We start from the raw sequence: 12,869 nt of genomic DNA on the forward strand, positions 1-12,869 counted from the left end.
TTAATATTATCCGTGAGCACAATCACAAAATTTTACATTATAAACTGAACAATTAGCTTCACAACATTTTCACCATACTTGCCATTACTTCCTTCTATCCCCACAGATTTTTAAAGAAATCACACCCAAAATATGGTAACACCCACCGAAATACTTGCCCTCTTTGTCCACAGCTTATGACTCAACGCTTGGCTCTGCAAGCAGCAGCTCAGTTGTAGCTCGACAATGTGGTCATCCACTACTTGAATAGGATGCTGTGTCACACATGGCCCTGCCCTACATTCAACCAGTATTTAAACATCAAGGCTGGTGGATAATTAGGAGCAGGAACCCTGTTTTGGGGTTTTCTTCTCCAGCCTGTGGTTACAGAACCAAAATGGAGCCCCACTGCTACACCACACTGGCCTGTTAACAGTGTTTTTATTGAACAACAGCAGGCTATTCAGTCCTTCTATCCTGTTCTAATTAGATCATGGGTACCTCAACCTTAATTATAAAACTTCACTCCACATCCCTTGTTATGCATACAAAAATCTAATAACGTCTACCTTCCCAGTCAAGAAAGTTACTCCAATTACTCTTTCATGGTATTTACTGCCCATCTCTAATTGCCCCTTGAGAAGGTGGTGGCGAGCTGCCTTCTTGAGTCGCTGCAGTCCACGTGGTGTAGGTACACCCAGTGCTTTTAGGGAATAAGCTGCAGGATTTTAACCCAGTGGCAGTGAAGAAATGGTGATACAGTTAGGATGGTATGAGATTTCAGGGAGAGGTCTTTAGGTGGTGCTCCCACATGTATATTGCCCTTATTCTTTGAGGTTAACTGTCCTGGCATCCACAGAAGACTGTACCAACCACAATCCCACCCCAGACCCTATCCCCATAACCCCATACATTTTCCCTAGCTAGTCCCCTGACATTAAGGGGCAATTTAGCATGGCCAATCCACCTAACCTGCACATCTTTGGAGTGTGGGAGGAAACTGGAGCACCCGGATGAAACCCACGCAAGCACAGGGAGAACATGCAGACTCCACATAGACAGTGGCCCAAGCTGGGAATTGAACCCAGGTCCCTGGTGCTGTGAGGCAGCAGTGCTAACCACTGTGCCACCTGTTGGTGTTATGCAAATCACTGCTCTAATTGTCCAATGGGTGTCAGGTTTTTTTTTAGGGAAAAAAGACCACCCCACAACTAGTTAGTTTGGAAGAAAGCAGGGGCCAGAACTGGAAAACTGAACTGCAAATCCAATAGATTGTAAGACAAAGCTAGTCTATCAAGAAGCCTTATAAAATCACCATCAATTGTAAACTTTGCAGTGGGAAAAATGCCTTTACTAGCTACACCAGGCATCTAATGATCAATTAACCCTTCTGGTACTGAAAAAAAAAAATCACCAAGCTAAGACTATTTTGTAACAACTGAATGGAAAGTGCTGATTTGCCACAGACAAGATACTGACTGGGAAACAAATATTTTCTGAAATAAAACAAGGGCCAATTACCCAGAGAATTTAACAGATCCCAGGGAGAGGTTACAACCCGATCAAAAAGCTCTATATATAGAATGGCTACCTGTGAGAATTACCCAGCAGTAAACTGATCAAAGGGCTTAGGTGCCTGTACCACAAGGTCAGTTTATACTGATTAGTCAGACACCACAATTACCCCGAGCTATCAGCTTGCAGTACTCCATCTCAGTTTTACAGGTCTGTTTTATTCTGCATCAAGGCTTTTCTGTGCCGACCTGCATGCGTACATACACATACGCCCACCTCAACGCCAGTAAGCTCAGTGCTCCAGCTGTGACGTGACAGTCACATGAGTGAATTAACAATGACACTAATGAAGGTCTTACCAGGAACACATCAGTAGGTTCAGCCAAACGGGTTAAGTTTGAGCCCTGGTCTTTGCTGAGGCTGAGCTTGCAGGTAGTGCAAGCACTGCAATTTTCCTCAACATTCACAGGAGGTAGAGATGGGGTACAAGGGCTTTAATAAACAAGCAGAATCTGTTTCCACTGGCAGATACATTGGTAACCAGTTAAGACCGTTACAAATTTGATGAATAAAGTACAATTTGGGGGAAAAATTGGCAAAAGAGCGAGGGGAAAGATTATTGTTTTGGTTTAAATCGCAGCTGGTGAGGATCTAGACTGCAGTTTTTTTTAAATTCATAGGACACGGGTGTCACTGGCTAGGCCAGCATTGATTGCCCATCTCTAGTTGCCTTCTTGAATTGCTGCAGTCCATGAGTTGCATCTGGAAGCAACAATTTTTGCAAGAATTGGATAGATATTTAGAGGAGAAATTGCAAAGCTACAGGTAAGGAGCTGGAGGACGGTGTGGAACCAATTAGATAGCCCATTTTAAACATGTCCTGACAAGTATGATGGGCCAACTGATTTCAGTGCTAAGATATGGGGCTCAGAGATAGGAAATCCAAGCTTCCTTACTTCTCATTACAACTCCAGTGACCTTATGTGTGGGGAAGGCAGGGGGTAATGCTGCTTTAATCAAGGATCAAGCCTGCCTATAATGTCTACCAATTAAATTGCCTGGTAACGCACACCAGCTCAACTCACATTGAGAATGACCACGAATGGCCTCTTCTGTCTCCCCGCAAAACCACAGCTTAATGAAAGTCAGCCTTTTCCAGTTTAATTTTACATTCCCTGTAAATCCCAGCCTTGCCGCATCCTAAAAATACTTTTAACTAGATCTTTGACATTCCCTTTAATTTAGATTTCTGTTCCTCCCCACTGTCCTCAGCTCACATTCCATCATTTTTCTCCTTCCAGCCTCCGATGCTTTTATACAAGCAACATCAGTTTAAAAAGCTGTCATACAGAGGAGAGGAGCACAGGCAGTTTGTAATTTTTCACTACATCCACAAAAACAGGCCAGTGACGCTTTGACCAAGCTCCTGCTAATGTTATTTCACTGGTTTGACACAATATTGTTTCAATTACACAATTAAACCGCTGTGAAAAGTATACACTGCAAGATTCCTAATAGGAACATTATTCCCCCACCCAGATTTTGCTTTCATTTTGTGTTTTATTTTCATGCGTGACAAGCCCATTGCAAGGTTACAGCCACCATTTTGAACAGAAAGTACAATTGACCAAGTACATAGAACAGTACAGGCCCTTCGACCCTCAATGTTGTGCCGAGCTCTGTCCAAACCCAAGATCAAGCTACCCCACTCTAATTCTGGTGTGCGCTATGTGCCTATCCAATAGCCGCTTGAAAGTTGCATGCCTATCACTGGCTGGGTGTTTTTATTTAAATTCCACCCAATTGTGTGTTCAATCAGATTAGATCCTTGGGTTCATTCCCAGACCAAGCCAAGTTAATTCATCACAGCAGTAACACGAGGAGGCTCCACAGCCTATCCAAGCGTCCTTGGGCTAGGAAGGATTCAATTTTCCCAGGTTTTCATATCCTGTGCCAACGTCAGTGGGATAAACCATAGCTCAGTTGTGATAGTTCAACAGCCATCGAGACGGCCATTCAAGCAAGGTACAAGAAGCCCGGACAAAACCTACAGAGGAAAATTGGAGGGGCATCTGGTCAGTTTCTCTGTACTGCAGGCTTCACGAGGTTTCAGTAACTACTCTAAGAAGCTTCCTGCAATCACAGGTGATTGGCCCTCTTGCCCTGTGAGGAGAGAAAGAAAGACGATGCTTCTACTTGTGGCCAAATCCAAAACCAGAAGCCACAATACAACAGAGTCACTAACAGATCCAGCAAGGGATACAGGAGAAATGTCTTTACTTAGACATAGATCAGAATCACTGACACAGTGGAAGCAAATAGCCTCAAAGCTTTTGAGGGGAAACTAAATGCACAAAGGGAGAAAGGAACAGAATTAAACCCGATTGGGAAAGGAGATGGGGGTGGAAGATCCCTTTGAAGCATAAACACTGGTATGGAGCAGCTGGGCTGAACAGTCTGTTTTTATATCTGTTTTTGACAATGAGGAGAGGTGGTGTGAACCTGCATGCCAGTGTTGTGTCGCTGCAGTCTTTTACACCAAAGCATTGGGAACTTCATTAATACATTTTAAAAATTCACTGTATGCTTCCTGAGACATGACAAATTTGGGTTAATGGCTGCAGGCTTCTAGATCCTCAGAGAAGGCAAATCTCCAAAGCCAGTACTGCAGAACAGAGCAGTCAGCTCAGAGAAATGGGAGGCTGCATGACGAATAACACCTGACTAATAAACAGGTTACTGGGACCGAGTGGGTTAAGGCTCTGCCCTGTTCAGCACTCAGCCATGCAGACCAGGAGCTGGTCAGTTAGCTGATCTTGTCTGCGATGGCCGCAAAGGTGCCAGGCCGGAAGAGGGAGAAAGTTCCTGCCCCTGATCAGCAGCCAGCCATTTCTGCTGGAAAAGTGGGCACGTGGACAACAGGGAAGGACAAGATCCATTTTGACGGAAAGGCCCTTTGCTCACGAGTGCGCTGCAGCAATGCACTGCCTCGTCACCTGGGCAGGACACCTCCAGCCTACACAGGACTGCATCCACCCCAGAAACAACACCCTCAGCTCAGGAAAGAGAAATTGGCACGAACACAACTTCCTTTTTAATACGCTGACATCAGCTGCAAAACTGAGAGGGGCTGACGAGCTGAACTGATGGCGATGCAGTGGTTTAGTGTACTGCTCAGGGTTTGTAGAATCAATGTCAAGGGGAAGGCTAATCTCCTGAAGGTCAAAAGGAAAAATAAGACAAACATTTGGAACACACTTGGCTCAGCTCTGTGGGCTCCACAAATCACCAATCGCAGAGACAGCAGGTGTGACCGTCACTGCAACTGACTGAGTCGGATGGGAAAGGTCACAGATTGACCTTCAACACTGGGCAACCAAGTGGAAAGCAATTCCATTCGCCCCAGGATTGGTTTCCCAGTTTTTGGCAAGTTCTGCATGCAAGGCAGGTCACAGCAGTTCTGGGTCATGGGCTGAGACTTGGTGTGTCATCCAATCAGTACAAGGAGGCCTCACACCCCTGCCAGCAGATAGGGCAATATGCTAGCCCACTGTGTCACCAAATCCCACTCGGGAAATTTTCATCCACGCTGATCAACATATAGAATAGATATCCAGTTACAGTAGTGACATGTACAAATTCTGAAATAATTTCAGAAACAATTGGTCATACAATATTCTGGCTATTCTGTCCATCACATCTGTACTAACTCTTGGAAAGAGCCAGTCTCTTTCAACATAGCCCTGCAATTTTCTCCTTTCCAGAAATTCAGTTCTTAAAGTTTCGCTCTCTTGACCTTCAGCACACCCCCAGCACCCCCCACCAAAAAAAAAACAACACTGGATTATTTTGCCAATTAACATAGATCTGCAACTTCAGGTAACAAACCCTGACAGCGAGTTTCTCCCAACATGCCCTCTCAAAACTCCTCCATTTTGAGCACCTACAGAATGCGACCTATCCTGTTAAGCTGTTCTGCTATAAAGCGAACCCCTGCCATTCTGCACTCAACTGAAGTCCCTCATCCCTGGCAGAATTCTAATGAAAACCCTCCTCACCAAAGCTTTGACAGCTTTCCTAAAATGAGGTGTCAGAATTGGACAACAGCCCAGCCTCAGATTTACAAAGGTGTGGTAGCACCTCCTTATTTTTGTATTTTCGGCCTCTTGTTTATAAAGACAATGTTGCAGCCGTGCTGTTTTTTGTTGAAAAATTAAACAGCCTTAACAACTTGCCTGAGATTTTTTGCATGCGAATCCCCAAATACTTCTGGTCCCGCACTCCTTTTGAAATGAAAATATTCAATTTACAAAACCCATAATTTACTATCAAAAATTCCTCGCTTCACACTGATCTGCGCTAAACTATCTGCAGTGGGTCTGCCCTTTTCACCAGTTTGTCTATGCGAGTAGGGTACCCGAGGATGCATAAATCAAAAGTGAGCCAAACAGCCTCCCTCATCCATAATTACCTGGCAATCCAGGGAAATGGTCAGTTGCTCCCCTTTGGTGGCAAAGGAACTAGACAGAGGTGAGGAAGAAGCCAAAAAATTGTTTGCAGGTGGTACAGTGAGTTCTACTGGGGTCTCTGAAAGTCTCAATCCACCAAACAGTCAATGCTACTACCATCTGCAGGTCTTGAACCGCCACCTTCTTTCACTGTCGCGGGGTCAGAATTCTGGCACTCCCTCGCTACTGTCCCTACACCACACGGACTGCAGCAAATCAGAAGGCAGCTCACCACAAGGTCAATTAGGGATGGGCAATAAATGCTGGCCTAGTCAAGCAACATCCACTTGCCATGAAAGAACACAAGAAGCCGTTGGATGAAGATTCTTCCTGCTGGTAAACTTGGAACAGGTTAGCCCAGACTGGCAATTGCCAACCAGTTTTCCAAATACCTGTAGAATCAGGAGTAGGTGGAAATAAATAAAGCAATGCAGTAAATAGAAAGTCATCCTATGCAGATCAGGGTTATTGGAGAGAAGCACATATAATCTTACTAAACTTGACTCTTTTTAAAGAGCAGCATTCCAAGCCAGCTGTGCAGGGCATTATCATCTTCCTGTCATTTTTCAATTAATTCATGGGACAGGGGTGTCACTGGCCCATTCCTCAGTCATCAAATCCTTACAGCATAGAAGAGGCCATTCAGCCCATCAAGTCTGCACCAACTCTCTGACAAGAGTATTTTACCCAGGCCCTTTCCCCACCCTACCACTGTAATCCCATATATTTAACCATGGCTAATCCCATCTACACTGCATATTTTGGGCCACTAAGGGGCAATTTACCATGGCCAATCCTCCTAACCCACTCATCTTTGGAGTGCGAGGGAAAACTTGAACACCCAAAGGAAACCCACGCAGACATAGAGAATGTGCAAACTCCATACAGTCACCCAAGGCCAGAATTGAACCCAGGTCCTTGGCACTTTGAAGCCATTGTGCTAACCATCATGCCACCAAGACACCCCATTCCTGGTTGCCCTTGGAAGGCAGCTGAGAGTCAACCACATTGCTGTGGCTCTGGAGTCACGGGTGGGGGTGGGGGAAGAGGAGTGGAGGAGGAGCATGGCAGTACAGCACTGCTGCCTCACAGCACCAAGGACTCAGGTTCGATTTCCAGCTTGGCTACTGTGTGGAATCTGCACGGGTTTCCTCCCATAGTCTGAAAGACGCGCTGGTTAGGTGCATCAGCCATGGTAAAATTCTCCCTTGGGTGTACCCACAAAGGCATCGGAATGTGGCAACTAAGGAATTTTCACAGTAACTTCATTGCAATGTTAATGTAAGCCTACTTGCAGCACTAATTAATAAATAAAACATGAGCCAAACCAGCTAAGGACAGCAGATTTCCTTCCCCAAATGGACATCAGTGAATCAGATGAGTTTTCCTGACAATAAAGAATGGTTCCATGGTCATCAGTTGATTCTAAAATTTCAGATTTTTATTAAATTCAAATTCCACCATCTGCCATGGCGGGATTCGAACCTGGTTCTCTGACGAAGGGTACCATTGAGACGTGAAATATTGGCTCTGTTCTCTCTCCGCGGATGCTGTCAGACCCGCTGGGATTTTCCAGCATTTTCTGCTTTTGTTCCCCAGAACATTAGCTGGATTAATATCCTGGCGATAATATCACAGGGCCATCGCCTCCCCTACTGCAGAGCACTGATGCCCTGCCAGGGGTGGATGATCCGATTGTGTACACCAAGGGAGCAGCTTCCAAATGTCTTGCTCGGCCATTTCAGAGGTCAACTACATTGTTGTGGCTTCAGAGTCACACGTAAGCCAGACTGGGTAAGACTGGCAGACTTCCATCCCACATTAGTGACCCAGATGGGTTTTTTCATAAAGAAAAAAAATTGACAATGGTTTCATGGTCATCAGTAGATTCTTAATTCCAGATTTTTTTTATTACTTACTTCAAATTTCACCATCTGCCCTGGTCCCCAGAATTAACAGCTGGATTAATAAGTCTGGCCACAGCACCACTATGTGGAGATGCCAGCAGTGGACTGGGGTAAACACAGTAAGAAGTCTCACAAACACCAGTTTGAGGTCCAACATATGTATGTGGCAACTGAGGGATTTTCACAGTAACTTCACTGCAGGGTTCATGTAAGCCTTACTTGTGGTACTAATAAAGAAATTAAACATGGGCCAGACCAGGTAGAGATGGCAGATTTCCTTCCCTAAATGGACAGTGAACCAGATGGGTTTTTCTGACAATCAAAAGTGATTTCATGGTCATCAGCTAACTCAAATTCCAGATATTTTATATTAAATTCAAATTCCACCATCTGCCATGGCAGGATTCGAACCTGGTTCCCTGACGAATGGTCATTGAGATGTGAAATATTGGCTCTGTTCTCTCTCCACGGATGCTGCCACTAGCTTTCAGGCCTCTGTGGGTGATCACAAACAGGGCACGTAGAGGCACACACTCAGTTTACAGAATAATGCGAGTCTTCACAGCTAATCAAGTCTTAAAAGCAATGTGAGTGGAGAGAGCATTAAGCATAGATAGGTTAAAGAGACGTGCATTGTCTCCAGACAAGACAGCAAGTGAGATGTTGCAAGCAACAGGCAAGTCATAGAAGGGTGGGGGCGGTTTACAAATGGTGTGACATGAACCTAAGATCAACAGCACCATTAGGCTATTGCAATCCAATTGTACATAAGCAGGAGCCTAGGCAGGAGCAGCCAAATAAGGAGTCCTAGAGACCGAAGGAGGCACTGCAGGGCCAGTGGGCTGGCAGTGCATCTCGGGAGTTGGAGTCCCCGCCGCCCAGCCACTGAGCAGGCGCCCTGGGGGAGGGGAACTACAATTCCCAGCGTGCAGCGCGGGGCTGGGCAGCAGGCATGCGCACTGTACGCGCTGGTTTAGGGGGCGGGGTCGGGCAGACGGCCGGCGCAGGCGCAGTCCCTCCTTCCCTCCCTAACATTGCTCAATATTAAATGTCCCTGGACCCATCCCCTCCCCCACACACACACACACACACACACACACAGCCACCTCCTCTCACACAAATTCCATTAAAAAATAACCAAACCTGAGGAAGGGGGGGGGAAAAAATAACCTCTAAACATACTCTCCCTTCATCAAATCTGTGAAATATTCCAGGAGCTGGAAGGAGGAGAGGGGGAAAAAAATTACATTAAAAAAACCTCCCTCAACTTAAAAAAAAGGGTCCAACCCAAGGACTTTAACCTTCCAAATCCCCCTAAACCTTATCTTAATCCTGAACTGGCTAGGCATCGTTTGATAAAAGCTAGTTAAAGTAAGCTGGAATGTTGGGGTGGGGGGGGTATTTAATTTTGAGGGGGGATAATTCATCCCCTCCCTTCCCCCCCAAAAAAAATTAATCCCTTTTTTAAAATAAATAAATATAAATAAATCAATCGACATTTCGGACTTGGCAGTGAAATTACTGACAACACGACAACAACTGTCTCTCTCTCTCTCTCACCCCCTACTAACAACCTTCCCACCCCCCCACCAACCACCATCAAAATATATCTTTTAAAAATAAAAAAAGCCCATTTAACATAAAATCTGCTCCCTTTTTCCTCCCACAAATAAGCCTGATAACCAACCCCCACCCAAGAAAACACCAACAACTGGAAACCCTCGTCTTATTTTTTGTGTCATTTCATTCCAGACAAAATACAAACACCACCCCTCCTTTTTTTTTTGGGCAAAAATAAAACTTGAGGTACGTGAAATGGAGATCATTTCTTTGGGTTTTAAGAGGGGTGGGGGTTGGGTGAGAAACAGAAGGAAAAAAATACATAGACACACAAAATAAAAAGGTGAAATAAGACTTTTGTCATTAAATTTGGCTCAGCAGATCATTCCTTTCTGTTGTTTTAAAAGGAAAAGAGGGATTTGTTTTTTAAAAAATAAAGAAATAAGACCAAACTTAAGGTTCGTCAAATGCAGATCATTTCTTTCTGTTGTTTTAAGGGGGAGGGGGGGGTTAAGAAAGCAAAGGAAAGAAAATACACAGAAACAGGACCCCCTTTTCTGAAATAAAAGAGAACTTAAAGGTCATCAAATGTAGATCTTTTTGTTGCTTTAGATTTTTTTCTGGGATAAGATAAAATAAAACTTATGTTAGATTAAATACGGGGTTTTTTTGTTGTTTTAAAAGGGGAGAGAAGGAAAAAGATTACACAGCACACGAACCTCTTTTCGAAATAAAACTTGAGGTTCATTAATTGTAGATCATTTCTTTTTGTTGATTTTAAAAAGGGAGGGGGAGAAACTACTTGGCATTTTACCCCACTCTCACGTAGGAATATTAATTTATAGCTTGGAAGGCCTGCTTTTCCTGACATTTTAAAAAAATATTAAATAAGCAAGAATTATATTGTCAACCCCCCGCCACCTCCCCAAAACAGGGATTATTTAATTTTTTTAAAAATCTATATCATGGAGGGGTAAATTAATTTTATTGCTTGAAGGTTTATTTTATTTTTAATTTTTTTTTAATTTTTAAGATGGAGAAGGCTTACTTGCCGAGCTGGGATTCGATCCCGGGTCCGGGCTCCCCGCCGCTGCCACCGCCGCCGCCTCTCAGCCTCAGCCCAAACTTTCGCCCCTTGCTCCCCGGCGCACTTATATCAGCTCAGCTCCCTACGGTCAACTGTCCCCCATCCCCTCCCCCTCCGTCTCTGCCCGGGATTACTTTCTCCTCCCCAGTTTCCCCACCCCACTTGAAGCCCCAGGTTCTATTTTCCCAGCTCGGAAGGATAGGGCACGCACGCGCGACGTCAGCGGGGCTGCGGCTGGCCCCGCCCCCACCTCTCCTCCCCAGCGCGCGCCGGGACTAAAAATAAACGCGGCGTGCTAGCAACCCGGCTCTGATTGGCGGAGCGCCGGATTGGTCGGCCCGGCCGGCCAATCGGAAAGCACGTCGCCGACGTCAATGCAGCGTCGCTGTCAGGGGGAGGGGGAGAGGTTGTGCATTTGGCTATCGCCCGTACCATCCTCGGCCTCTTTCACCCTGCGGCTGCCCGTCGTGCTGAGGGCATCTCAGGGGCAACTCGTACTGATGTTACCACGGGATCAGCTTCCCCTCTGAAGTGGGTGGCACAGTGGGTTAGCATTGCTGCCTCACAGTTCCAAGGGGTTCGATTCCCAGCTTGGGGGTCACTGCCTGTGCGGAGTCTGCACATTCTTCCCCCAACCCCCCCCCATGTTTGTGTGGGTTTCCTCCGGGTGCCCCAGTTTCCTCCCACAAAGATGTGCGGGTTAGGCTGATTGGCCATGCTAAACATCACCCCTTAGTATCCTGAGATGTGTAGGTTAGAGGGTTTAGTGGGTAAATGTGTGGGGATAGGGCCTGGGTGGGATTGTGGTCAGTGCAGGCTTGATGGGCTGAATGGCCTCTTTCTGTACTGTAGGATTTCTATTATATCATAAGAAATAGGAGCAGGAGTAGGCCATCCAGCCCTTCGAGCCTGCCCCGCCATTCAACAAGATCATGGCTGGTCTGAAGTAGATCCGTTCCACTTTCCCGCTTTCTCCCCATAACCCTTAATTCCCTTGTCTATCAGAAACATATCTACCCGTGACTTAAATATATTTAGCGAGGTAGCCTCCACCACTTCAACAGGCAGAGAATTCCAGAGACTCACCACCCTTTGAGTGAAGAAGTGCCTCCTCAACTCCAATCTAAACTGCCCCCCTTTATTTTGAGGCTGTGCCCTCTGGTTCTGCTGTCCTTTCTAAGTGGGAAGAATCTCTCTACCTCTACCCTATCTATCCCCTTCATTATCTTATATGTCTCTATAAGATAAGAACATAAAAACATAAGAAATAGGAGCAGGAGTAGGCCATCTAGCCCTTCGAGCCTGCCCCGCCATTCAATAAGATCATGGCTGATCTGTCGTGGCTCAGTTCCACTTTCCCGCCCTCTCCCCATAACCCTTAATCCCCTCTCTTATCAAAAACCCATCAACCCGCGTCTTAAAAATATTTAGTGAGGCAGCCTCCACCACTTCAACGGGCAGAGAATTCCAGAGATTCACCACCCTTTGAGTGAAGAAGTTCCTCCTCAACTCCGTTCTAAACCGCCCCCCCTTTATCTTGAGGCTGTGCCCCCTAGTCCTACTGTCTTTTTTGAGCGGGAAGAGTCTCTCCACCTCTTCTATCCTATCCATCCCATTCATCATCTTATATGTCTCAATGAGATCTCCTCTCATTCTTCTAAACTCTAACGAGTACAAGCCTAGTTTATTCAGCCTCTCCTCATAGCTCAACCCCCTCAACTCCGGTATCAGCCTAGTAAACCTCCTCTGCACTCCCTCCAAGGCCAAAATATCTTTGCGCAGGTGCGGCGCCCAAAACTGCACACAGTACTCCAGCTGCGGCCTCACCAATGCCCTATACAGCTGCAGCAAGACCTCCCTACTTTTATATTCAATCCTCCTCGCTATGAAGGCCAGCATCCCATTCGCCTTCCTGACCACCTGCTGCACCTGCAAGCTGGGTTTTTGCGACTCATGCACAAGGACCCCGAGGTCCCTCTGCACCGTCGCCTGTTGCAGTTTTTCGCCACATAAGTAATAGTCCTTCCTACCATTATTCCTACCAAATCCCCCCTCAGCCTTTTAAACTCCAACGAGTACAGACCCAGTCTATTCAATCTCTCCTCATAGGCTAACCCCCTCATCTCCGGTATCAGCCTGGTGAACCTTCTCTGCACTCATCTTTCACATCCCCGGGATTTCCCAAACTGATTTAAATTTAAATAGCAACTTTCACAACCTCTGGATGTCCTCCAACCGACAAATTTATATAGCAACATTCACATCAACTGCTTGTCCCAAACTGAGTTAAATTTATATAGCAACTTTCACATC

General features: G+C 45.8%; 1 protein-coding gene across 9 annotated transcripts in view; it reads right to left on the minus strand.

Moving 5' to 3' along the window:
* LOC145361768 (protein Tob2-like) overlaps window positions 1-10,601 on the minus strand; it is a 32,677-nt gene extending 22,076 nt beyond the window's left edge. For 4 of the 9 annotated variants that reach the window (XR_013889865.1, XR_013889863.1, XM_080217728.1 and 1 more), the window contains exons 1-2: window positions 10,518-10,576; window positions 5,966-6,394 (exon numbers count right to left, since the gene is read on the minus strand). The gene's annotated coding sequence lies outside the window, so the exon portion shown is untranslated. Of the gene's footprint in view, window positions 1-987; window positions 3,542-5,965; window positions 6,395-8,320; window positions 8,898-10,517 lie in introns of those variants that run through there. The other 5 variants (XR_013889864.1, XM_080217731.1, XM_080217730.1 and 2 more) reach the window with 5 other exon arrangements.
* Between the last annotated feature and the right edge of the window lie 2,268 nt (window positions 10,602-12,869).

This window comes from Carcharhinus amblyrhynchos, chromosome 35 (genome assembly GCF_965287045.1).
Source record: "Carcharhinus amblyrhynchos chromosome 35, sCarAmb.v2.hapA, whole genome shotgun sequence".
NCBI lineage: Eukaryota > Metazoa > Chordata > Chondrichthyes > Carcharhiniformes > Carcharhinidae > Carcharhinus > Carcharhinus amblyrhynchos.